The sequence below is a fragment of the Salmo trutta genome, chromosome 38, assembly GCF_901001165.1.
Source record: "Salmo trutta chromosome 38, fSalTru1.1, whole genome shotgun sequence".
Classification (NCBI taxonomy): Eukaryota; Metazoa; Chordata; class Actinopteri; order Salmoniformes; family Salmonidae; genus Salmo; species Salmo trutta.
The window spans coordinates 19,555,675-19,572,036 of NC_042994.1; positions in this window are offsets into that span (position 1 = coordinate 19,555,675).

Sequence of the window (16,362 nt, forward strand, 5' to 3'; positions counted from 1 at the left end):
CATCGTTGTCAGTGATCAGGCCTACCACCGTTGTGTCGTCGGTAAACTTAATGATGGTGTTGGAGTCGTGCTTGGGTTTTAGTAACACTTAAAATAAGTGCTGTGTTTCGTGTAGGCTTACCCTGGCATGACGTTTTGATAACCATGGAAATCTCTCTCAGACAAGGTGACTTTTATGGATATTATGACTCACACTGTGCTACTTTATAGGGTCATATCTCGCCTCCCGCTTAATGTCATGCGGCTTTCACGTGCTAGTCGAAACAAGGAAACTCTGACATTTTTGACTTGCTAACTGGATGAACACAGCACTTATGTACAAATTTAGCAAGTTGAACATTTCTGAGTTTCCTAGTTTCCGACTAGCACGTGAACGCGGCATCATTCACCTACACTAAACCATTTCTGTATGGACCTCGCTTTGTGCACAGGGACATTGTCATGCGGAAACAGGAAAGGTCCTTCGCCAAACTGTTGCCACAAAGTTGGAAGCACAGAATTGTCAAGAACGTAATTGTATGCTGTAGTGTTAAGATTTCCCTGCACTGGGGCCTAGCCCAAACCATGAAAAACAGCCCCAGACCATTATTCCTCCTCCACTAATCCTTACAGTTGGCACTATGCATTGGGGCAGGTAGTGTTCTCCTGGCATCTGCTAAAGCCAGATTAGTCTGTCAGACTGCCAGATGGTGAAGCGTGATTCATCATTCCAGAGAACACGTTTCCACTTCTCCAGAGTCCAATGGCGGCGAGCTTTACACCACTCCAATAAACGCTTGGCATTGCACATGGTTATCTTAGGCTTGTGTGCGGATGCTCGACCATGGAAACCCATTTTATGAAGCTCCCAATGAACAGTTATTGTGCTGATGTTGCTTCCAGAGGCAGTTTGGAACGTGGTAGTGAGTGTTGCAACTGAGGACAGACGATTTTTCCGCGCTACGCTCTTCAACGGTCCCGTTCTGTGAGCTTGTGTGGCCTACTACCACTTCATGACTGAGCCGTTGTTGCTCCTAGACGTATCCACTTCACAATAACATCACTTACAGTTGACCGGGGCAGTTAGAGCAGGGCAGAAATTGGATGAACTGACTTGTTGGAAAGGTGGCCTCCTATGACGATGCCACATTAAAAGTCACTGACTTCTTCAGTAAGGCCATTCTACTTCCAATCTTTGTCTATGGAGATTGAGTGCTGAATTTTATACACCTGTCAACCATGGGTGTGGATGAAATAGCCAAATCCACTAATTTGAAGGGGTGTCCACATACTTTTGTATATATAGTGAACTTACCTTATAACCTATGAGCACGGCACAATAACGCACATTCCTCACGCTTGCTGTTTAACCTATGGACTCACCCAAGCAATTCTAACCTTTCTCTCTCTCAAACAATGGGCGTAAACCTTGCGGTGTAGCCTATTTATGTCAAACTTACTCTTGTTCTCTTACTTGCTGTATTACAGCAAAAGTTACTGACAACTCATCCACATCATCTCGTTCATTTACACTGAACAAAAATATAAACGCAACATGCAACAACTGGAAAATATTTTACTGTTCATATAAGTAAATCAGCCAATTGAAATAAATGCATTAGGCCCTAATCTATGGATTTCACATGACTGGGAATACAGATAGATATGCATCTGATGGTCACAGATAATGTACCTTAAAAAAAATAAGGGTGTGGATCAGAAAACCAGTCAGTATCAGGTGTGACCACCATTTGCCTCACATCTCCTTCGCATAGTTGATCAGGCTGTTGATTGTGGCCTGCGGAATGTTATCCCACTCCTCTTCCATGGCTGTGCGAAGTTGCTGGAAATTGGCAGGAACTGGAACACGCTGTCGTACACGTCGATCCACAGCATCCCGAAAATGCTTAATAGGTGGCATGTCTGGTGAGTGTGCCGGCCATGGAAGAACTGGGACATTTTCAGCTTCCAGGAATTGTGTACAGATCCTTGCGACATGAGGCCGTGCATGATCATGCTAAAACACGAGGTAATGGCAGCGGATGAATGGCACGACAATGGGCCTCAGGATCTCCTCACAGTATCTCTGTGTATTCCAACTGCCATCAATAAAATGCAATTGTATCTGTTGTCCGTAGCTTATGCCTGCCCATACCATAACCCTACCGCCACCATGGGACACTCTGTTCACAACATTGGCATCAGCAAAACGCTCACCCACACAACGCCAAACTATCTGCCATCTGCCCGGTACAGTTGAAACTGAGATTCATCCCTGAAGAGCACACTTCTCCAGTGTGCCAGTGTCCATCGAAGATGAGCATTTACCCTCTGAAGTCAGTTATGACACTGAACTGCAGTCAGGTCAAGACTCTGGTGAGGACGATGAGCACACAGATGAGCTTGCCTGAGACAGTTTCTGACAGTTTGTGCAGAAATTCTTCTGTTGTGCAAACCCACAGTTTCATCAGCTGTCCGGGTGGCTGTTCTCAGACGATCCCGCAGGGGAATATTATGTTATTTACATTTATTTATCCTTTATTTAACGAGGCAAGTCAGTTAAGAACAAATTCTTATTTACAATGACGGCCTAGGAACAGTGGGTTAACTGCCTTGTTCAGGGGCAGAACGGCAGATTTTTACCTTTCAGTTACTGGCCCAACACTCTAACCACTAGGCTACCTGTGTGGTGGCTAATTTCTGCATTACCAACTGAGAAGAGTTACAAACACACCAGTCCAAGTTAAACTACATCTTTAATACTTAAGATACTTTTGCAAAAGTTCTTGACCTTCAATAATGCACTCTCGAATGAACCATTGAACAAGGTGATTACACAATGGCTACTGAGATATTTTATAGCAACGATACACCCCCTTCAACGTACATTGACAAACCACAGATACTTAGTAACAGTTCACAAAGGTTAAGTTTTGTATGACAGATATCCATAAAACACAGCAGACAGTAACTGCTATGTCAACAGGATTAATGGTATAGCCCAGTATCTGGTCTCCTTAGAACCGTCCCTCCCTGGTACGGTATTGAACAGAACTATTTCATCCAATGGCATATATCAATTGTCAACTCTAGATACTCCCATCTCAAGCAAACCCCCTCTTGACCCCACTCCTGGACAGGCTCACTGGGGGGAGTGAGCCTCTAGGCCATATATTATCACAGGATAAGTGTGAGATCTAAGAGAGGACATACAAGGGTCCATTTACTGCCATAATCCTCTCCACAATAAAGAAAAGGAGGGAGTGACTTGCTCACAGACATTGTGGAGACAAGTCATTGGTTCCCCATTAATCACGCATCCCTTCACATGGTTTAAGAAATAGGTGAAGACACATTCCCATGATGACAAGTCTGACCTCTCCCCTCTCTGGGCCCCAAGTGTCTGAGCCCCAGCTAAGGTAGACGTGCAACTGAAAAGACACCAGAGTCCAATGGACACTTTCTAATGACAAGTACCTCAAATAAGCATATTATACTAATAAAACATCTTAATTATCTATGTTACCCAACTAATTCTGATTTGTCCACGACACCTGCCGCCCCCAAAAAAGAAGAAGAAGAAGCCAGATGTGGAGGTCCTGGGCTGGCATGGTTACATGTGGTCTGTGGTTGTGAGGCCAGTTGGACTTACTGCCAAATTCTCTAAAACAATGTTGGAGGTGGCTTATGCTAGATAAATTAACATTAAATTCTCTAGCAACAGCTCCGGTAAACATTTGTCGTGGAAGTTCTAAAGAATTAGGAGATTCTTGTTAACAAGGGAGCAGGTCAATACAACACACACATATATGGTGAATCGATTGAGTGCTCAAATAATACAGAAACGCAAGGGGTTTATATAGAAACCCCAACATTTCTTGGTCATGGTTGGTTCCACCCCTCCCCGGCAGATCAGGGCATCATAAACTACCTTGTTTTCTTCTTGTGGCCAGGTGTATCGGGTGTGTGAGGTCATAGCGGACAAACAAGTGATAACGGCAGTTCCGTTTACTCCTTTCTCTACCAAGCTAGACTTCTATCTCTTCTATCTCCCGGCAGCTGTGCCCTTGGAAGATAGTAAATGAACAGGATGGACTGAAGAACTGTGGTCACTCTCAGAGGCTCTATGTCTTATGCCGTGTGACCAGGTTACTCAGAAGCAAAGATGATTGAAAACAGTACAGGTCTATCTGTTCCTCAAGTTTATTTCTATCCCATGTACTTGACTACACGCCTAGACCAGCTGCGGGGAGTGAATGTGGAAGAGATTAACCATCCTTTCTCAGAAGCACAGCATTGGCACTAAAGAAATGTCTTTACTGTTGTTAAGCATATTAATAGTTAAATATTAATATTAAACAAAAAAGGTAAATACGTAATTTTTCTCTCACACATTCCTGCAGTCAGCATACCAATTGCATGCTCCCTCAAATCTTGAGACATCTGTGGCAATGAGTTGTGTCACAAAACTGCACAGCTTAGAGCGGCCTTTTATTGTCCCCAGCACAAGGTGCACCTGTGTAATGATTATGCTGTTTAATCAGCTTCTTCATATTCCACACCTGTCAGGTGGATGGATTTTCTTGGCAAATGAGAAATGCTCACCAACAGGGATGTAAACAAATTTGTGCACAAAATTGAAGAGATAAGCTTTTTGTGCGTTTGGCAAATTCCAGAATTTTCTTTTCAGATCATGAAACATGGGACCAACACTTTACATGATGTGTTTATTTCTTTTTTCAGTATACATTATAATGCCTTTGCCTATCGTGGAAATTGTGTAGATTACCTCACAATGCCATTCACGCTGCCAGAGAAAAGTTTTTTTTAATTTCGATCAGCCTCATTTCACTCATTTCACTCCAGCTGATAACTGTAGGCTATTTGCGCAAAATGAATGCAAGTGGTGGACCTCGGACACTGGGACAGATCCTCGTTGTCCGCCATATTGCAATTTGCCAGGAATAGCTCACAATTCCCAGGTCCATCAAGCACAAGGCTACAGGCTACTTGCCCAGCTGACATTTGACATTTAAGTATTACTTTAGCACAGTGGGATAGGCAGAAATCTGTTGATTTTAGGGCAAGCAAAAATGTAGGTCAGCCATCATTTGGGCACTTACAGTGCTTTCGGAAAGTATTTAGAACCTTTCACTTTTTCCTGATTTTTTTAACGTTGCAGCCTTATTCTAAAATGTATTAAATATATTTTTTTCCCTCAATCAACACACAATACCCCATAATGGCTCCTGAGTGACACAGCGGGCTAGGGCACTGCATCTCAGTGCTAGAGGCGTCACTACAGACCTTCGTTCGATCCTGGGCTGTATGACAACCGGCTGTGATCGGGAGTCCCATAGGGCGGCGCACAATTGGCCCAGCATCGTCCGGGTTAGGGGAGGGTTTGGCCGGGATAGGCCGTCATTGTAAAATAAGAATTTGTTCTAAACTGACTTGCCTCGTTAAATAAAAGGTAAAAAAATGTTTTGCAAATGTATTAAAAATAAGAAACTGTATATACCTTATTTACAGAGGTATTCAGATCCTTTGCTATGAGACTCGAAATGAGCTCAAGTGCATCCTGTTTCCATTGATCATCATTGGAATGTTTCTACAACTTGATTGGAGTAAATCTGTGGTAAATTCAATTGATTGGACATGATTTGGAAAGGCACACACCTGTCTATATAAGATCCCACAGTTGACAGTGCATGTCAGAGCAAAAACCAAGCCATGTGGTCGAAGGAATTGTCCGTAGAGCTCCAAGACAGGATTATGTCGAGGTATAGATCTGGGTAAGGGTTCCAAAAAAATTCTGCATCATTCTTAAATGGAAAAACTTTGGAACCACCAAGACTCTTCCTAGAGCTGGCTGCCCAGCCAAACTGAGCAATCGGGGAGAAGGACCTTGGTCAGAGAGGTTACCAAGAACCTGATGGTCACTTTGAGATGTGGAGATAGGAGAACCTTTCAGAAGGACAACCATCTCTGCAGCACTCCACCAATCAGGCCTTTATGGTAGAGTGGCCAGACGGAAGCCACTCTTCAGTAAAAGGCACATGACAGCCAAAAGTCAGATGCAGGACTCTCAGACCATGAGAAACAAGATTCTCTGGTCTGATGAAACCGAGATTGAACTATTTGGCCTGAGTGCCAAGCATCACGTCTGGAGGAAACCTGGCACCATCCCTACGGTGAAGCATGTTGGTGGCAGCATTATGCTGTGGGGATGTTTTCCAGTGGCAGGGACTGGGAGACTAGTCAGAATCAAGGGAAAGATGACCGGAACAAAGTACAGTGAGATACTTAATGAACACCTGCTCCAGAGCGCTCAGACTAGGGCGACGGTTCAACTTCCAACATGACAACGAGCCTAAGCACACAGCCAAGACAACGCAGGAATGGCTTCAGGACAAGTCTCTGAATCAATGGCCCAGCCAGAGCACAGACTTGAACCCGATCGAACATCTCTGGAGAGACCTGAAAATATCTGTGCAGCGATGCACCCATCCAACCTGACAGAGCTTGAGAGGATCTGCAAAGAAGAATGGGAGAAACTCCCCAAATACAGGTGTGCCAAGCTTGTAGCATCATACCCAAGAAGACTCGAGGCTGTAATCTATGCCAAAGGTGTTTCAACAAAGTACTGAGTAAAGGATCTGAATACTTACTATGTAAATATGATATCAGTTTTTTATTTGTAATAAATGTGCAACATTTCTAAACCTGTTTTTGCTTTGTCATTATGGGGTATTGTGTGTAGATTGAGGGGGGAAAACTATTTAATAAATGTTAGAATAAGGCTAATGTAATACAATTTGGAAAAAGTCAAGGGGTCTGTATACTTTCCAAATGCACTGTAAATTATAAAAGCCTACCCTACTGTAATCGATTGCACACAACCAACCATCTAACATGTGATTTCACATTACAGATCAAATAGTCTTTTAGGTGAACGTAAATCCATGACTCTTGCATTTAAAGATGCACTATGCAGAAATCGCTCCCTCATTTCCTGGTTGCTGAAAGTATAATAGGTCGCCTAATTTCAGTTTGTCACAAAACAAGCAGTCATTGTGTAGAGAATCTTGTACCATCTCAACCGCTTTGAAATATATTTTCCATAACCAAATATAGTATTTTCAGCTGTTTGAAGCTGGTGTGCAATACCGAAAGTAAAAGACGCAGAAACGAAACTTAAGAACGGGAAGCATAGAAATTACACACAGAACAGATCTACTGCTCCTTTGACTTGCTTTCAATGATAATAAAAGATCTATAACTAACATTTCTATGTGAATTTGGTCGGGTCGCCCAAAAAGTTACATTTTCTAGCTTTAACATACGGCTCACATAAACCTACATATAATAAACCATAGGCCTATAATTAATAGACTGGGACTAGAAGGGGGGGGTGGGTCCAGTGCAAGATGTAGGGTTTCAGGTGATTTCGGAAGATGGCTTCAGGGGGAAGGTGTTCCACCATTGGACAGGGGTGTAAAGTACTTGAAAGTACTACTTAAGTAATTATTTGGGGTATCTAAACTTTACTTAACTATTTAAACTTTTGACTAATTTTCCTTCACTACATTCCTAAAGAAAATTATATTATTTTTACTCCATTTTCCCTGACACCCAAAAGTACTCGTTACATTTTGAATGCTTAGCAGGACAGGAAAATGGTCCAATTCACACACTTATTAAGAGAACATCCCTGGTCATCCCTACTGCCTCTGATCTGACAGACTCACTAAACATATGCTTCATTTGCAAAAGCGTTGGAGCATGCCCCTGGCTATCCATATTTTTTTTAAATGGTGCTGTCTGATTTGCTTAATATAAGGAATTTGAAATGATTTATACTTTTACTTTTGATACTTAAGTATATTTTTGGCAGATACACTTACTTGTGATACTTAAGTATATTTAATACCAAATAATTTTAGAAGTAGTATTTTACTGGGTGACTTTCACTTTTACTTTAGTCATTTTCTTTTAAGGTATCTTAACTTTTACTCAAGTATGACAATTGGGTACTTTTTCCACCATTGCCATTGGGGTGCCAGGACAGAGAAGAGCTTGGACTGGGCTGAGCGGGAGCTGCCCTCCTGTAGAAGTGGGAGGGCGAAGAGACCAGATGTGGTAGAACAGAGTGCTCGGGTTGGGGTGTAATGCTTGCTATGAAATCTGATGGTGTATGCATATTTAGGCCAGTGCTTGACTTGGACTGAAATAGGTGCCAGTACTCATTTTGGGTGCCGGTACCAGTTATATTTAGGTGCAGGAACTCCTAATTACTTTGGAGCTAATATTCTACAGGAGGAGCAAGAACTCAGTTATGGTGAGCTCCTGCCCAAGTCAAGTATTGTGCTTAGGTAAAAAGACAAATAATGTCCTGGTGGGAACAACAAGTAGAGTTCAATTTGATTGGGTGGGCCTGTACCCGCCCGTGCCTACGCCCCTGCTGTAGCAGACTTTTGTTTCTCATTACTGCTTAGCATGTCCCTGCCATTTTGATTCACTCAATCATGCTGCCACTTCTTGTAAATGCACGTTTACGTAGTCTCCGAGGCATTTCTCGGGGCACACTTAATAGGCTAATGGGTTTCTTTACATTAGGGATTCTTAATCACTATCATAAATATTTAGACTCACTTGGCCTGTTTGCACAACAACAAGCAATGGGAAGATATCAGAACAGGGCCGTTGGGGAATAATAGCATATTGTACGGGATACATTTGTACTGTAGTGAAGCCGTCTCTATAGTAATACAAGGTCTCTTAATCATCAATTGCTATGGAAATGCTGGGATGTGTTGTTCTATGAAAATGATGTTTAATGTAAAGATGCAACTATGATGGTGATATGATATGGATTACAAGGCTATACTCATTTCATGTTACACACAGACACTCAACCATGCAAATTGGCTGGGTTATTATTTATTTAGACATCACACATTATAGTCTTACTCTTATCCAGACATCATATACATTCTCACTAAATCACATCCAATATCACACATCAACCTACTCAGATCTACTACACACATAATATCTTGACTTCATTTTCTAACATCTGTGGCATTGGCTCAAAGGCAAACAGGCAAGGGAATAAAACAAATATACAGCTAGAACCGGTTTCGTCAATTCTAAACATCAGACATTTGAAATCTCATAATATCTCAAATAGCAGTAACTTTACAAGCACTAATTATGGAAAATGTTGACTGAGAATAGTATCTAGTTACGGTGAGGGGTGAAATAAGTTTAGCCAGTTTTAAATTGTAACTGCTTAGCAGATTATAAAGAAAGAAGATCAGTCTTTACGTGGCTAAAATAAAAATAATATAACATATATTGTTTATAGGAAACTCACTTTACATCCTTAGATAAAGTTGCATGGAAAAAGGAATGGGGTGGTGAAATAATCTGTCAAGGACAAAGGAACTCAAAATGTGTGATGATATTAATTAACAAAAATGTCGATCTGAATTTGTAAATAGTCAGGAATTACTTGCAAGGAAGGTGGATCCTTTTGAATATGAAAGTGGATGAAAAACAGATTTGGCTCATTAATCTATATGGTCCAAATCAGGATGATCCATACTTCGTTGAAAATATTTATACCAATTTATTGAACTTACAGACAACAAACGATCAAATCATTATGATGGGAGACTTTATAGTACTTATTTAAATACTGATTTCCCTCATTAAAATGCAAATCATTTTATAAAATTTTTGACATGCGTTTTTCAGGATTTTTTTGTTGTTATTCTGTCTCTCACTGTTCAAATAAACCTACTATAAAAATTATAGACTGATCATTTCTTGGTCAGTGGGCAAACGTACAAAATCAGCAGGGGATCAAATACTTTTTTCCCTCACTGTGTGTGTGTATATGTATGTATGTATGTATGTATGTATGTATGTATGTATGTATGTATGTATGTATGTATGTATATATATATATATATATATATATATATATATATATATATATATATACACTGCTCAAAAAAATAAAGGGAACACTTAAACAACACAATGTAACTCCAAGTCAATCACACTTCTGTGAAATCAAACTGTCCACTTAGGAAGCAACACTGATTGACAATAAATTTCACATGCTGTTGTGCAAATGGAATAGACAACAGGTGGAAATTATAGGCAATTAGCAAGACACCCCCAATAAAGGAGTGGTTCTGCAGGTGGGGACCACAGACCACTTCTCAGTTCCTATGCTTCCTGGCTGATGTTTTGATCACTTTTGAATGCTGGCGGTGCTTTCACTCTAGTGGTAGCATGAGACGGAGTCTACAACCCACACAAGTGGCTCAGGTAGTGCAGTTCATCCAGGATGGCACATCAATGCGAGCTGTGGCAAGAAGGTTTGCTGTGTCTGTCAGCGTAGTGTCCAGAGCATGGAGGCGCTACCAGGAGACAGGCCAGTACATCAGGAGACGTGGAGGAGGCTGTATGAGGGCAACAACCCAGCAGCAGGACCGCTACCTCCGCCTTTGTGCAAGGAGGAGCAGGAGAAGCACTGCCAGAGCCCTGCAAAATGACCTCCAGCAGGCCACAAATGTGCATGTGTCTGCTCAAACGGTCAGAAACAGACTCCATGAGGGTGGTATGAGGGCCCGACATCCACAGGTGGGGGTTGTGCTTACAGCCCAACACCGTGCAGGACGTTTGGCATTTGCCAGAGAACACCAAGATTGGCAAATTCGCCACTGGCGCCCTGTGCTCTTCACAGATGAAAGCAGGTTCACACTGAGCACATGTGACAGACGTGACAGAGTCTGGAGACGCCGTGGAGAACATTCTGCTGCCTGCAACATCCTCCAGCATGACCGGTTTGGCGGTGGGTGGGTCATGGTGTGGGGTGGCATTTCTTTGGGGGGCCGCACAGCCCTCCATGTGCTCGCCAGAGGTAGCCTGACTGCCATTAGGTACCGAGATGAGATCCTCAGACCCCTTGTGAGACCATATGCTGGTGCGGTTGGCCCTGGGTTCCTCCTAATGCAAGACAATGCTAGACCTCATGTGGCTGGTGTGTCAGCAGTTCCTGCAAGAGGAAGGCATTGATGCTATGGACTGGCCCGCCGTTCCCCAGACCTGAATCCAATTGAGCACATCTAGGACATCATGTCTCGCTCCATCCACCAACGCCACGTTGCACCACAGACTGTCCAGGAGTCGGCGGATGCTTTAGTCCAGGTCTGGGAGGAGATCCCTCAGGAGACCATCCGCCACCTCATCAGGAGCATGCCCAGGCGTTGTAGGGAGGTCATACAGGCACGTGGAGGCCACACACACTACTGAGCCTCATTTTGACTTGTTTTATATATATATATATATATTTTTTTTTACATATATATATATATATATACACACACACATACATACATACATACACACACAAAGCTCCATTATTAGCTTGTTTGAACTATTCCTATAGAAATGGTAGTCTGTCAGGTACTCTGCAAGAAGGTTTGATTTCACTATTATTAAAACAAGACCCAGATGGCAAATACAAAGATCCAGTCCATCTAAACAACTGGAGGCCTCTCACACTTTAATGTTGTGATGCAAAAATACTAGCGAAATGCATAGCACTCAGAATTAAAAAGGTTTTACCAGGTATTGTTCATCCTGATCAGACAGGTTTTTTTTACCTGGATGATACATTGGAGATAATATACGACAACTACTAGAAATAATAGAGCATCATGAAACATATAAGAAGCCAGGAATGGTATTTATATTGGATTTTGAAAAGGCCTTTGATAAAGTAAGACTGGATTTTATTTATAAATGCCTGGATTTTTTCAATTTAGGCGAGTCTCTTATAAAATGGGTAAAAGTAGTGTATAGCAACCCTAGGTGTAAAATATTTAGAGGATTAGCAATCCAAGGCTTAAAAACAAAGGTGTTCATGTATGCAGATGACTCAAGTTTTATATTAAGTCCGCAAGCTAGATCCAGGCAATGTCTCATTGAAGATCTAGATAACTTTTCTGGGCTAAAACCTAATTATGATAAGTGTACAATACTACGTATCGGATCTTAAAAAAATACAACTTTTACATTACCCTGCAGTTTACCTACAGTTGAAGTCAGAAGTGTACATACACCTTAGCCCAAATACATTTAAACTCAGTTATTCACAATTCCTGACATTTAATCCTAGTAAGAATTCCCTGTTTTAGGTCAGTTAGGATCACTACTTTTTTTACCCAAATTATGTCAATTAGCCTATCAGAAGCTTCTAAAGCCATGACATCATTTTCTTGAATTTTCCAAGCTGTTTAAAGGCATAGTCAACTTAGTGTATGTAAACTTCTGACCCACTGGAATTGTGATACAGTGAATTATAAGTGAAATAATTTGTCTGTAAGCAATTGTTGGAAAAATTACTTGTGTCATGCACAAAGTAGATGTCCTAACCGACTTGCCAAAACTATAGTTTGTTAACAAGAAAATTTGTGGAGTGGTTGAAAAACTAGTTTTATGACTCCAACCTAACTGTATAAAATGGGCAGACGGTGAAGTAGATTTACTTGGTATTCATATCACAAAAGATATAAATGAGCTCTCCACAATGAATTTCAATAGAAAACTTAGTAAAAATAGACAAGGTCCTGCAACCATGGACAAGTAAATACCTGTCTATTTATGGGAAAAAATTACACCGATTAACTCATTAGTCATATCTCAGTTTACTCACTTGTGGCACTGTAAACTCCTGATGATTCGTTTTCAAATCATGAGCAAAAAATATTTCACTTTATCTGAGATGCTAAACCAGACAAAATAAAGCGTGCCTATCTATGTAATGAATATGAACTGGGTGGGTTGAGATTATTAAATATATTGCTCCAAAAAATAAAGGGAACACTTAAACAACACATCCTAGATCTGAATGAAAGAAATAATCTTATTAAATACTTTTTTCTTTACATACAGTGGGGCAAAAAAGTATTTAGTCAGCCACCAATTGTGCAAGTTCTCCCACTTAAAAAGATGAGAGAGGCCTATAATTTTCATCATAGCTCCACGTCAACTATGACAGACAAAATTAGAATTTTTTTTCTCCAGAAAATCACATTGTAGGATTTTTAATGAATTTATTTGCAAATTATGGTGGAAAATAAGTATTTGGTCACCTACAAACAAGCAAGATTTCTGGCTCTCACAGACCTGTAACTTCTTCTTTAAGAGGCTCCTCTGTCCTCCACTCGTTACCTGTATTAATGGCACCTGTTTGAACTTGTTATCAGTATAAAAGACATCTGTCCACAACCTCAAACAGTCACACTCCAAACTCCACTATGGCCAAGACCAAAGAGCTGTCAAAGGACACCAGAAAAAAATTGTAGACCTGCACCAGGCTGGGAAGACTGAATCTGCAATAGGTAAGCAGCTTGGTTTGAAGAAATCAACTGTGGGAGCAATTATTAGGAAATGGAAGACATACAAGACCAATGATAATCTCCCTCGATCTGGGGCTCCACGCAAGATCTCACCCCGTGGGGTCAAAATGATCACAAGAACGGTGAGCAAAAATCCCAGAACCACACGGGGGGACCTAGTGAATGACCTGCAGAGAGCTGGGACCAAAGTAACAAAGCCTACCATCAGTAACACACTACGCCGCCAGGGACTCAAATCCTGCAGTGCCAGACGTGTCCCCCTGCTTAAGCCAGTACATGTCCAGGCCCGTCTGAAGTTTGCTAGAGAGCATTTGGATGATCCAGAAGAGGATTGGGAGAATGTCATATGGTCAGATGAAACCAAAATATAACTTTTTGGTAAAAACTCAACTCGTCGTGTTTGGAGGACAAAGAATGCTGAGTTGCATCCAAAGAACACCATACCTACTGTGAAGCATGGGGGTGGAAACATCATGCTTTGGGGCTGTTTTTCTGCAAAGGGACCAGGACGACTGATCCGTGTAAAGGAAAGAATGAATGGGGCCATGTATCGTGAGATTTTGAGTGAAAACCTCCTTCCATCAGCAAGGGCATTGAAGATGAAACGTGGCTGGGTCTTTCAGCATGACAATGATCCCAAACACACCGCCCGGGCAACAAAGGAGTGGCTTCGTAAGAAGAATTTCAAGGTCCTGGAGTGGCCTAGCCAGTCTCCAGATCTCAACCCCATTGAAAATCTTTGGAGGGAGTTGAAAGTCCGTGTTGCCCAGCGACAGCCCCAAAACATCACTGCTCTAGAGGAGATCTGCATGGAGGAATGGGCCAAAATACCAGCAACAGTGTGTGAAAACCTTGTGAAGACTTACAGAAAACATTTGACCTGTGTCATTGCTAACAAAGGGTATATAACAAAGTATTGAGATAAACTTTTGTTATTGACCAAATACTTATTTTCCACCATAATTTGCAAATAAATTCATTAAAAATCCTACAATGTAATTTTCTGGATTTTTTTCTCATTTTGTCTGTCATAGTTGAAGTGTACCTATGATGAAAATTACAGGCCTCTCTCATCTTTTTAAGTGGGAGAACTTGCACAATTGGTGGCTGACTAAATACTTTTTTGCCCCACTGTAGTTGAATGTGCTGACAAAAAAATCACACAAAAATTATCAATGGAAATCCAATTTATCAACCCATGGAGGTCTGGATTTGGAGTCACACTCAAAATTAAAGTGAAAACCACACTACAGGCTGATCCAACTTTGATGTAATGTCCTTAAAACAAGTCAAAATGAGGCTCAGTAGTGTGTGTGGCCTCCACGTGCCTGTATGACCTCCCTACAACGCCTGGGCATGCTCCTGATGAGGTGGCGGATGGTCTCCTGAGGGATCTCCTCCCAGACCTGGACTAAAGCATCCGCCGACTCCTGGACAGTCTGTGGTGCAACGTGGCGTTGGTGGATGGAGCGAGACATGATGTCCTAGATGTGCTCAATTGGATTCAGGTCTGGGGAACGGCGGGCCAGTCCATAGCATCAATGCCTTCCTCTTGCAGGAACTGCTGACACACCAGCCACATGAGGTCTAGCATTGTCTTGCATTAGGAGGAACCCAGGGCCAACCGCACCAGCATATGGTCTCACAAGGGGTCTGAGGATCTCATCTCGGTACCTAATGGCAGTCAGGCTACCTCTGGCGAGCACATGGAGGGCTGTGCGGCCCCCCAAAGAAATGCCACCCCACACCATGACCCACCCACCGCCAAACCGGTCATGCTGGAGGATGTTGCAGGCAGCAGAATGTTCTCCACGGCGTCTCCAGACTCTGTCACGTCTGTCACATGTGCTCAGTGTGAACCTGCTTTCATCTGTGAAGAGCACAGGGCGCCAGTGGCGAATTTGCCAATCTTGGTGTTCTCTGGCAAATGCCAAACGTCCTGCACGGTGTTGGGCTGTAAGCACAACCCCCACCTGTGGATGTCGGGCCCTCATACCACCCTCATGGAGTCTGTTTCTGACCGTTTGAGCAGACACATGCACATTTGTGGCCTGCTGGAGGTCATTTTGCAGGGCTCTGGCAGTGCTTCTCCTGCTCCTCCTTGCACAAAGGCGGAGGTAGCGGTCCTGCTGCTGGGTTGTTGCCCTCATACAGCCTCCTCCACGTCTCCTGATGTACTGGCCTGTCTCCTGGTAGCGCCTCCATGCTCTGGACACTACGCTGACAGACACAGCAAACCTTCTTGCCACAGCTCGCATTGATGTGCCATCCTGGATGAGCTGCACTACCTGAGCCACTTGTGTGGGTTGTAGACTCCGTCTCATTCTACCACTAGAGTGAAAGCACCGCCAGCATTCAAAAGTGACCAAAACATCAGCCAGGAAGCATAGGAACTGAGAAGTGGTCTGTGGTCACCACCTGCTGAACCACTCCTTTATTGGGGGTGTCTTGCTTATTGCCTATAATTTCCACCTGTTGTCTATTCCATTTGCACAACAGCATGTGAAATGTATTGTCAATCAGTGTTGCTTCCTAAGTGGACAGTTTGATTTCACAGAAGTGTGATTGACTTGGAGTTACATTGTGTTGTTTAAGTGTTCCCTTTATTTTTTTGAGCAATGTAGGAAAGCACTAAACCGCTCTCGAAAAGCTTCACTTACACAAAAGTTTTACTTACCGGTAGATTACTATGAAAAGGTCATCCATTGTTTAAAAAAGGCCATTTTGCAGATTGCCATGTGTCATTTTCGATGAATTGATAATTAAACCTTTTTCAAAGTATCTATATTTTTCAAACAAGCACTGCAGCTGGTTACAATTTCATCCCCCTGAAAAGACAGAACAAATATCACAACAAATATTATGGTTGAACTCAATTGTGCTGGTTGATAAAATACCTATATTTATGGAAAATATGTCTGAAAGTCGTATTTTGTTTTTA